This window comes from Grammomys surdaster, unplaced genomic scaffold (genome assembly GCF_004785775.1).
Source record: "Grammomys surdaster isolate TR1022 unplaced genomic scaffold, NIH_TR_1.0 167, whole genome shotgun sequence".
Classification (NCBI taxonomy): Eukaryota; Metazoa; Chordata; class Mammalia; order Rodentia; family Muridae; genus Grammomys; species Grammomys surdaster.
In genome coordinates this window covers 12427972-12440559 of record NW_021604615.1, presented here as the reverse complement: position 1 = coordinate 12440559, position 12588 = coordinate 12427972, and positions in this window count along the sequence as shown.

The window sequence follows — 12588 nt, the reverse complement described above, 5'->3', positions numbered from 1 at the left end:
CTGGACTGACCCTGATACCCATTTTTCCACTCAACTCACCTGGACTGTTCTGCCTCAGAGCTTCCTGGACAGCCCACCTCTATTTGGCCAGGTCCTGGCTTCAGACCTACTTTCTTTGTCTCTTCCTTAATCTAAGATTGTTCATTACCTTGATGATATTCTCCTCTACAGTTCCTCTCTAAAGATTAGCCAAACAACACCTCTGCTCTTCTAAATTTTCTGTCCAGCCAAGACTTTAGAGTTCCACTTTCTAAGGTCCAATTGTCCACCCCTCTTGCAACCTACTTGGGATTAACAATTACTCCAATCCACTAAGCCATTACCTTAGATAGAAAACAGCTAATGCAGTCTCTAGCAGTGCTGTCTACTAAAGAGGAGATTCTATCACTCCTAGGAATACCTGACATTGTAGATTCTTGGGTTCCTTCCTTTTCCCTCCTTTCCCAACCCTTATATGAAGTAGCCTTAGGCCCCACCCAGTAATCTCTTTCAAATCTATTACTAAACCCTTTCAAAGGCTCCAACAGGCCCTCCTTCAGGACCCAGCCTTAGACCTCCCAGACCTAACTTATCCCTTCTTTCTTTATGTAACAGAAAAAGAGGGATTTGCCCACAGAGTTATAGATCACCAACTGGGATCCTCATTTGCGTCTATATCATATCTGTTAAAAAAATTAGACCTGACCATCCAAGGATGGGTACCTTACATATGTACTTTAGCACCCTCTGAACTCCTTATTCAAGAGGCAAAAAGAAAAAAAAAAAACCCTAACCTTTCAGTCACCTATTGCTATCTTCTCCTTTCATAACCTGTTCCAGCTCCTAATTTACAAAGGCTTATAAACTGTACCTCCCTCCAGGGTTCTTTCCCTTCATGAAGCACTAATAGAAGACACTATACTTACTTTCCAATTATATCCACTTCTCAATATTTCAAATCTTCTCCCACAACCAAACACTGATGACTCCCTATCTCATTCCTGCACTGAAATCTTAGAGGAACTATGACCCATCCCTCACATATATAGGAAGGCACATTGCCAGAGGCCATCTATACCTGGTATACAGTTGGAAGTTCATTTTTACATAAAGGAGTCTGATGAGCTGGCTATATTATAATGTCAGATACAGTCAGATATAGAGGTGGTTCAGGCATGGGCCTTCTCTGCACACACACTAATCAATAGGCTGAACTAATAGCTCTTACCCATTCCTTTCAATTGGCACAGGAACAATCCCTAAACATCTATATAGACTCTAAATATGCCTTCCATATCCTCCTGTCCCACACTGCTATCTAGAAAGAGCTTGGGATACTTACAACAAAAGGAGGATTAATAACCACTGCAGACCAAATTATGGCCATGCTAAAGGCCTCCCATCTCCCCACAGATATTGGAATTGTCCACTGCCGATCCCACCAAGTGGACAACTCTCATTTCTAAGGGTAACAAGTGGGCTGACAAGGCAGCTAGAGCTGTGGCCCTTGGGGTCCTAGATTCATCTCACCCACTACAGGGCATCCTCCCAGAACAACCTACTTCCTCTGTCAGCCCCTTACCCTTGTCATACTCTGTCTTATCTATAACAGCTCTTTAATTGTACATTCTTGGGTTCCTTCCTTTTCCCTCCTTTCCCAACCCTTATATGAAGTAGCCTTAGGCCCCACCCAGTAATCTCTTTTCAAATCTTGGTTGGTTCAAGATACAACCAAACCGTATCTTACTTTGTTATAACCCACCTACAGCCCACCCTTGAAGACTTGCATTTCTTAAAAGCTATCACTACCTCTTGCTAAATCTGTCAGATGTCAGACCTCAACTCCAAGTATTGTAGACCCCCTGTTCCTACCCACCAGACTAAGGGCTCCCTTCCTGGGACTGAGTGGCAACTTGACTTTACCCACTTGTACACTTTCAAGTATGAAGTACCTCCTAATCTTGGTGGACACTTTTCCGGGGTGGGTGGAGGCATTCTCCACCACCAATCAACAGAAGTGTTCAGATATTCTCTGATCTCCTCTGTAAGAACATCCCTCAGTCTGAAATCCCAGCCTCCCTCTGGTCAGACAGCAGCCCTGAATTCATCTCTCAAGTCTCCAAACCTTATCTAAACCCCTCAACATCCCTTGGTCTTTTCATATTCCATATGAAAAGCCAGTCCTCAGGAAAGATAGAACGAACTAACCATTCCTTGCAAAACATGTTTGTCAAACTGTGACAAGAACTTCGCTTTGATTGGGTAAAACTACCGCTGGCTCTTTTCAGGCTGCATGCTCACCCCAAGTGACTTCTTTTCTTCTCATCCTTTGAGGTCATGCATGGACAACTGGTTCTGAGTCCTGGTCTTTCATCTAAGTCCTCTCCCATCCCTGTCCACCTATTTACCCCTTTACTCTGTCATCTCTGTTCCATCCTATGTAACTTTACTGACCACCATCTACCATGGCCATTCTCTATCTACACATCTCCTGTCCACTCCCTATGAACACTGGAGATCAAGTCTTTCTCTCCCCTCTGGACCATTATCCCTCACTCCTTTCCCCTAAATGGATGGGCCCCTTTAAGATAAATCTTGTGACCTCCACAGCTTCTAAGCCTCTGAGGGAGTCTTTCATTGGATTCATCTGTATAACCTCAAGCCCTTTACAACTCCACTTCAAAATAACTGGTATTCTTACACATGACCACTACAGGACCCTGCTCCCTTAAGCTTCAGAGGACATGAGGACCATCCAACTTGTCCCTAATTCCAGAAGAATGAAGCTCCATGCTGGCAGCTGTGGTTGGACCTATCAGATTGGTTATGGAGTTCTCCTCCCCTTCTTGTTCGATTCTATCTAGGGTAGCCCTTACATATGTAGATTCAAAGTTCTAGAAACCCTCGCTTATGGCAAACAGTCTCTGAATAGGGCCAGAGAATTACTCTAGAGCTGGATGCCAGGAGCTGATCAGAATTCCCATCACCCTATATACACCATTCCTTCTAAGTATTATGATGTTTTTGTTTGCTTCCTTTTTGACCAGACAAAGGATTATTATAAGGAATTGCCAGACAGATACAGGAGCTACCTATACTGTTCTTGTCAGTTATATTTATTGATATTACAGATCAATTGTTTCTTCAGTATACAACATGAGACCCTTTTCTTCTATCTTCAGGATCCATGGGATCCCAAGTGGGAAACGGTTGTTGTTGGTAAACAATATTGCACAAACAAATCTGGGCTCTAGATAAGTATGATTCATATCCAGAGAAAATATGCCCCAATTATCCAACCTCTGCAGATAGGAGAATTAGAAGTAATTAACAGTTAAAAAAAGAAGTAATTAATAACTCCTCCAATGCCATTATTTCTTTGACATCCCCTCTTCTAAATAATATTAACCTATCACTTCACCTTTTGCTCCAGACTCTGACCTATCAGTTCTGTAATGTCATCCAAGCTGGCCACTATGAGTTTTGCTGGCTATGTGTGTCTCTTGAAACTGACTCACAGCTGTTACTTACAGCTTCTCCAGTGATCCTTCAAATATCATTGCTTCACCTTTCACCAACTACCCTGACCATGGAGTTCCCACAACATCCTACCTTTTTTATATTACCCTTTTTGGCATGGCAGACTGCTTTAAGTCATCTGGGACACATTCTGAAGGAATGTTAAGTTCCTTAGACTGTAACAAAACCATAACTTTCAATACCTCACCTCTACCACAGTGTCCTATAGTCCAGAGGTATATCATTGTTTTCCTGCGAGCTTGTCAGGAGTTTATACACTGGTGTTTCTTTTTTCCTAAATTAGATGTGATACATAGAGACAGCAGGCCCTAAAAATCCTGGATATGGATAGCTGCCCATTGTAATAAAAGGGAAATTCAAATCCTGCCCCTCCTGGCTGTTTCAAGAATAACTGCAAGTGCTACCTCCAGAACAGCAAGACTGGCTACCTCCCTAACCTTGTACAATCAGTTCTCTTCCCAGTTGATCCAAGATCCTAAACAATTGGCCCAAACCATACTCACTCTCCAAGACTATGTTTCTCCTTCCCCCACCCCTTCTTCATTTTCTCCCCATCCCTGCCCCCAGAGGCAGCCTTTGTACATCTTCCTGTTCCGCGTAAGACCTGTTGCATGGCGTGACTTTTTTCTCTGTGCACTGCTATTCTCCCCTCTCTCCTAGGTCCATTCTGCCGGCCATGTTCAGTCTATCCTTTTCTCTTTCTGCTCTGGATTCGTCCAGATGCCTCTGACTGTTGTCTCTCTTACATCTACAATAAAAACCTTCCCCTTAGTCACACTAACTATCAGTCATTTCATCAGTTTATACAGCAGAAGGGATCCCTGCCTATATCGTGGAGGGCAAAAATTTAATAGTATCTGAAGGCACAAAAGTAGAGGTTCCTATGTTTCTGGGGAAGAGAACACTTGCAGGATTCTAGCAAAGAAAGCAGAACTCAGAGAGCTAGCTAAGTAGTTCCTGGGGGTCAGGGTATACAGCTATGAATGTTATGTTCGCTTTAGGAGGTTCCCAAGGAAAGGAACTGCATTAAGATGCTCATGTTTTAATATGTTGCACTGAATAGACTCTAAAATGACAGAGGCAAGGAAGGCAGCAGGAAGGACCTTAGGGGACTCTCCTGGTGAGCCTTTTCCTTGACTAGAGATTAGTCATGGCATTTTCAGAAACAAGTGCATGCCATGTACATTTTTTCCCAAGTATATATTTTGAAAAAAAATCTTAGGCAAGAATATTATGATATATAAATAGACCCATTTGTATATTAGCTGTTAATTTTCTGCTGGATGCATTTTGACTATTTCTCCTGTGCATGCTCATATTTGCATTGTTGGTGAGTGTTAGCCACACTGTACTGGCAACAAACCATTCCTATATATCACCCGAGAATAAAGACTGCTGCTTTTGTGACTTTAACATTTATAGTCAAATACTGGGCCCCAGTCAGCATTGTATGTATAGAAATGTCTGACAGTCAACTCATATTTGTGTATTTTATTAACTGTATTTTATGGTTTACTTCCATGGTGGTTAATATTGATTGTCATTTTAATGGGGCCTAGGATCGCCTATGATACAAGGCCCTGTGCACACTTGTGAGGAGTCACTAGATTATATTAGTCTTTGGGTGTGCCTCTGTGGATTTTCCTCATTGTGTTATTAAGTGGGAGGAGACATTGTGAGTACGGGTAGCACTTTCAGGTGGTGGCCCCAATATAAAGAAGTCTCAAGGAAAGGCCTTATGATTTTTCCAGCTGGCCTTTTTGTCCCTTTCAAGTTTCTTTATTCTGTTGCTGCTTCCTTCCCTGACATTAGAACCCAGCTTCTTTGGCCTTCCAACAGGACTCACAACAGTGGTCCTCCAGAAAACCCTCCAGGCCTTCATTGTCAGACTGCTGAGCCATCTAGCCTCTTACACCAAAAACATCCCATTGTCAGCATCAACTGTGTGAAGACAGCTACTACTGGACATACTGTAAGTCAGTCTTCACATTCATTCCCTCCATCTGTTCTCTTCTGAGCAATACAATTTTATTGGATGACTTTTTTTATGTGAGCAACATAGCAGAAAAGTCTCCAAACATCACCCATCTTCTCTGATTATACGTTTATTCTTGTGGTCAAGGCACTGCAACCTGTGAAATTATAGAAACAGCCCTTGGCCCTTCCTTCCAGAGTTGTAGCTGACAGGACTTGTGGAAGGATTTGCTATGTGGGAAAAGAAGAAAATTAGCCTTTCTTGGGTGCCAAAGTGTTTGGCCTGAGCCACACAAGATAAATGGATTTGCTGTTTATGATTAGATGTTAAGAGTCCAGGAAGGATGCTGCAATGGAGATTGGGTATAGGAATCTTGTTGGTCTTTGTAGAAAGCCAGTAAGTAAGTAAGATGAGATCACCATAAAAGGAGAAAATGTTCAGGGCCAAGGCTTATGGAACTGCCAATTTAAAAGGTCAGATAAATGAATCAACTAAAAACAAAAAGAATATATCTGTCCCCAAAGTTAAGGATAGAGGCACCCAATTTGGACAGGAAGAAGGTGGACTGTGTAAGTCCTGACTGTCCTGAATGTACAGAGAGCCACACTAAATCCAAGAAGAGAATATTTAACCAGACCAAACTAGGGAAATGAAAGAAGCTTCAGATTTGAAGACTGATAAGTGACAAAAGAAAACAATAGAAGCCAAATCCAACTTAGTGAGGGAAAAATAGATGTCAAAGGATCTTCCCACCAAGGAAAGGGCCGATAGAGTGTGAAGAGTCTTTAATACTTGAAAAAATTGATTCAACAGAGAAGTTGTATATCCAACAAATGTTTTCAATAAGTAGTATGATATTTACTCTTTTTCATCAGCTTGACAATTATGGTACCAAAATTATTGTTCAGGCAATAGTCTAGATATTTCTGTCATGGTATTTTAAAGATCAATTTATTCAAGCTTCTGAATGTAGTTCCCAATGAAAGAGACAATTTGTCTCTATCATCCTCTATAATCCACCATTTTATGACCTAGTATATGTGTGCACATACATGTATGTACATTGAGTTGAATCCTTTCATAGGAAGCAATAAGAAATGGGAAATTGGCTCACACAGGCATTTTCTTTATATACAAATAACAATATGGGGTCACTGCCAGTACCAGAAACTTAGAGATGTGTGACAAGCTGTAAGATATATCAGCTAATGGCATCAAGGGCTGAGCAAGATATTAAAGCTTTCTTCTGATCTATCCTTTATGTGACCTAAGAGCTATCATCAACTTATGTGTTTGTTTTTATCATATGCACCTCATTGATTTGGCATAGATTGGTTAAAAGAGAGTTAAAGTCTGCCAAAGTAACATTAGAGATGAAGGCTCAAATCATGCTCTCTGCAGTCTATGAGAGGGGAGGAGAAAGTTGTGGGAAAAACAGCAGACAGTTGGCAGCATGAAACATTATGTCTTGGAAGTGATGACTTCTTGCTGGAGTTGAGATATAGACAGCAATTAGATCATGGTTAGAGCAAGTGGTGAGGCTACAGTACAAGAGAATATGAAGGACTTGAAGAATTTATGAATGGTAAGCACCAGGGCGTGTCCACAGGATTAGATGACTTAAAAAATGTGCCCCCCGCCCCAAGCCATGATAATGAGAGTATAACATTCAGGAACAAAGTAAGATGAAGTGGAAATTTCTGGTTTGTTTGGAGACTCAGTTGTGTCATGTGATATTTTCCTGGAAACTGTCTTATGAGAGGATGATTTGCTGAAGCAGACACATGAGGGGATGCTTTACTGAGAACAGGCATCGGGTGTGTCTGGAAGCAGCCTGGAAAAATTGCATATTAAGTTTTGCTATAGTAGTATTTGAGAGGACATGTGATGATTGAAAAGGGTATAACTGTAGTCCAACAGATAGTGGATGACACTGTATGATATTGGTTTACCTTGCCATTTTTACTAGTCATCGTTGGGTGTTGCTGAAGCTGGTCTTTGCTGATGACACAGTGATGTTGTTTTGCCTTACTTTCTTTGCTGATAAACACTTGTCATGACTTCATAGAGAGAAAGCCACCAAAAAACTTTTTGTGATATTCTAGTGGCTTCTTCTTACTGCTTCCATAAACTAGGGCCAATTGACATAGCCTAATGGTTTCTTCTGGATCGAACCACTGTTGCTGATTTGTGAATAGTGTTTACAAGTGGTTGTGAGCAACTGCAGCTGATTTGTGTGAACTGAATTGCTGATATCCTGACAACAAATCTTGGAATTGCCCCCAAAGAATTATTTCTAAACAGGTCCACGTAATTTTTTGCCCTATTAACTTTTACTTTCTACTACCTCTGGTGGGTAGTGGGTTAGAAAGGAGGCTAAAGCATTTAAGAAACCTTAATGAAGTAGGTTTTGAAAAACCTAAGCCTACAGTAGAGAGAGACTTAAAGGAGTGTGGTCATGATTCAGGGCTAATGTCATCAAGATATAAAGAAGGAAGATCTAGACATTGGTAGTTGATTGACTATACTGCTCATACTTACTGCAATGCCTGAAATGTTTAGGAAGAAAGAAAGGGAATAATTGGATATTAGTCATGAAGAGTGAGATGCCATTGACAGGTGATGGGAGCTTCTTACAACAGTAGTTACAACTTAAAATCCAATACTTGTTTCTCTGGGTCATGGAGAGGAATTTGCAGGAATGATAAAGATTAGATTTTCTTAGATGAGCTTTGATGAGTAATACTTATGAAACTGGAAGGGTCTTTAACATTGAAGGTCATTTCTTGACGTTTGCGAGAGGGAGATGTGAGACTACATAGAGAACAGTCAGGGATGTCCAATGGTACCAGCTTTGAAGAAGGATGAAAGGGCCCATGTGCTCAGGGGTGAAGCTGTGAAAATATTTGGAAATGGCCTTCAGCTCACAGAAAGCAAAGATGTGGTAACCTGGATTTTGTAACTGCCGTTTCTTTTGTAACGGCCGTCGGGTTCTGCTACTTTGTAAAGGCCGGCCAGTTCTGCTGTTCCGGTCCGCAGGCCAGGGTCTAGCAAGAGAGAGAGTGGGGACGGAGGAAGGGGAAAAAAGGGACGAGAGATGCAAAAGATAGATACAAGACAGAGTCCGGTGGCGTCTCTTCAAGTCTCTTCTTTATTCTCCTCTCTTCTTACTTCCTACTACTTCCTACCTCTTACTACCTCCTACTTTCTACCTCCTCAATAGAAAGGAAATCCTGGGTATTTATACCCTTTACCACGTGACTTGCCCTCGTGGACAATCTCAACTGAAGCCACTACGTCACGTGTCTTGTAGCCATGGATACCAGGAGCACCTTGCAGCTGGGGGCACTAAACAGTGTAACAAGATGTTTATCAGAGTGCGCTCAGCTATTGCAGGCTGTTGAAACAAGTCTCTTGTCAGGGTATATGGCTCAAGATGGCTGTAAAGATGATAGCCACTTTCGGCTAAGAGTCAGCTCCCAACAGGATTCTGTAATCAATCTCTGGTGACAGATTTTCCCATAGAATCCATGTAAAGAAGTCAGAACTTCCAAAAGGTATCTTTAAGCCATAAGTACCCATATCTCTAATAGGAAATAAATCCATAATTATATTTGCTCCACTAGTGATTACATTAGTGTCTAAACTAGACAGAGGTATAAAAGAATGTTCTAGAAAAGGGGAGAAATTACTAAATATTGTTTGCTTTCTCCCTTTCCTTTCTTTTAAAATTCAATTGCAAGCCATTGGAAAAAATAATAACAGAGAAGAAATCAATGACGCCCTAATTGCTCAAAGGAGAGTGGAGGAAGGAGTGGAGGTATGTGTAAAGATACCAAGAGTGGAAAGTAAACCACACACCATTTGAAAAGATGTGAAGTACATTGTATCACCCTCGTGCTCTTGTTCTTGGAGCTTGAGTTATTCTCAGGATCACCACAGGAGGTTCTGTGAGTAACTTCCTAAACAAATACTAGTGTTCTGAGAATACAGCCTTGGCACTGAAATCTCCAGAGAGCATTGGAAAGAGTGTCTATGCATCCTCAATCTTTTTTCTTGAGGGGGAACACTTTGGAGTGTTCACTATTATCACTAATAACATACAAAATTATGTGATGGAAAGGAAGAACCTGGGAGTCATATGTTAATACTTTTCTTAAAATTATTTAAAATTGCTCTGCTAAACTGATGACATTGATCTCGAATTTATACTGGAGATAATAGTTCTCAACCATCTCTGTCCATCTTTATTGCTGTCTACCTCCCTCCACTCTCCTTTCAGCAACTAGGGCATCATTCATTGATTTCTTCTCTGTTATTATATTTTTCCAATTCCTTTCAATAGAATTTTGAAAGAAAAGGAAGAAAGAAAGCAAACAATATTTGGTAATTTCTCCCCTCTTCTAGGAGATATTCTTTTATAATCTCTGTCTAGTTTATACTTATATTTTAGATATAATGTATCACAGATATAGATTAGCTGAATAGGACAATTAATTCATGTTCTATGTGGTCGTAACTCCATTTCACTATGAAACATATATCAGTGCTGTAATTTATAAGGTAGTTTATAATCCTAAAAGACATGATACTTCAGGGTGTTACTGCTTAGAAACTGGTATTATGTGTGTCAAATTTGTGGTCTATATGAATGTACAAAAGATGCATTTCCACACGTCTGGAACAATGTAGAAGCATTGTACTATCTCAAATTATATGAAAATTTCTAAGAGAGCAAGAACATATAGCCAATGAATATGGATGTATTCTATTAGAGAATCATGTTCTAAAAAATAAACACTGCCACCCATTGTGTTTTAGGATGTAAGTTACCAGCCAATACAGTTGTCGAGTTCTTGTAGGCCACCTCTGTGCAGTCACACATAGCTCATCTCTCTAATACTTACCCATTGCAAAGAGTTTTATTTATAGTGTTTTAATGTATTTTTCTTCAGTTTTCTCTAATTAGGTTGTGGTGTTTGAATAAAAATAACCCTCATAGGCTTATATTTTTTGATGATTAGGGAGTGACATTAGGAGAGATTGTTGGAAGGACTCTGTCACTGAAGGAAAGGCTTTGAAATTTCAGGAGCCCAAGGTTGGTTCTGTCTCTCTCTCTCTCTCTCTCTCTCTCTCTCTCTCTCTCTCTCTCTCTTTCTCTCTCTCCCCCTGTTGTCTTTGGGTCTGGATGTAGAACTCTCAGCTACCTTTCCAGCACCATGTCTACCTGTGTGCTGCTAGGCTTCCTGCCATGACAATAACGGACTAACACTCAGAAACTCTAAATCAGCCCCTATTTATAAGACTTGTAGAGGTCATGGTGTCTCTTGATAGCAAGAGAGCAATGACTAGACAGTTGGGAATATTTTTCTTCAATTCGTTGTTGTATGCTTTCCATATTCTCATCACTTCTGCTAACAGAGTTGTAAGTGGCATAGCTGTCTCAGACAGTGCTAATACATTTTGTGCATTCTTTTTTAAAAATTAGCTTAGCTGATGTTCAACATCATAGGTCAATGTTTTGTCTCAGCATCATGTGTGTTTGTAAAAGAATTTAAACCTTCTCCCTGTAGATGTAGTGTTTTGTATGAAAGAAATACAACCACTGGATTAATTCACTGTTTACATTTATATTTAGAATAATTCTTCAGCAGATGGTACCTAATGTGGTGCCCCATTTTGTTCAACTTTAGGCCCGGTTCTTCCTTCTAACCCCATGCTTCCAGAAATAACACTCAGATTCAAGATGTATTTACCAATACCTCGGGCATATAGCTAGGCTAGTCTATGACTAAATATAACTTAACATATCCCATTTATTCTAGTTTACATTCTGCCATGTGGCTGGGTACCTGTGCTTAGGTGTCTGTCTTGTTACATCTTTCAATCAAATCTTCCCGACATCTTTCCTTTCCTCCTCTCTATCCTCTTTCTTTCTTAAATGAAGGATATGGGGTTAAAAAGTAAACGGGGATTTAGAAATATTATAATACATTAGACAAATGAAGGTAGAATATTGACTCTACTCCTCTTAAACTAAAAAATATAGCCATAATCTTACATTGATAAAGATCTTTATATTTCATGTAAAATTGTTAGATTGGTTTATAATTTTGTATATGGATACAGAAATAAGATTATTTTGTTGCATTGATATAGGTTATTGTATATTTATACAAATTTAAGGTTATTTTTATACACATAATATATTTTGATTTTAATGTTTGAGACATTGTATTTTATAAATTGTAATAATGCAAAATAAAGTTCTAGTCCCTTTGAAAGTGGCTATTACAAAGTGTTGGGATAATAAAAGTTATAAATTACAAATTATTAAGGTTGATTAAGAAATAGAAGTTAAACAAAAATTGGCTTTTTCCTAAACCAAGGCCGCCCTTGATATGGCCGCTAACATTGGGGAGCCTTCCTTTATGACAATATTACACCCCAAACTGACAAATGGTTGGTAAATTGAACATTTACAAGGGACTAGGATGGCTGTGAGATAGCCCAATGACGGGATTATTGTAGGTCCACTTCCCAGGGGCCCACCCAATGCAGCCGAAAAGGAGTGCGTGGTGCTGGGAGTGGGTGCAGCCTACATGGCCTAAGACAGGGCCCTCACCCTCCTTTCACCCACATCGGAGTCCCTTGACGTTGCCCATCGTCGACAGCCTAAAACCTTCGACCATCGATGTGACTCGTCTCACATCAGTGTTTTGGGGTTGTGAACTTGTCTAAGACCCCCCATAATTAGACATCCAAATTCAAAATTCACATAGTTGGGATTGATCATAAGATGCCTTCTCTAACTAAACAGAGAAGGGGGAGATGCCAGAAGCCAGGACCCTCGCCCTTACCCTCACCCCCTACCTTTCCCCACCTGCACAATGTCCTCTGAAGCTTGGCAACTGCAAGATCCTGCTTAGCAACTGCAGATAGACTCAAAGCAGTGTACCATATCATCTTAAGAATAGCAGGGAGACCATAACTCAAGCAGTGTACCATATCTTCTGAAGAACAGCAGGTAGATCATAATTCAAGGCAGTGTACCGTATAGACCATGACATGTTTCAAGGCACAGGCCAAGAAGA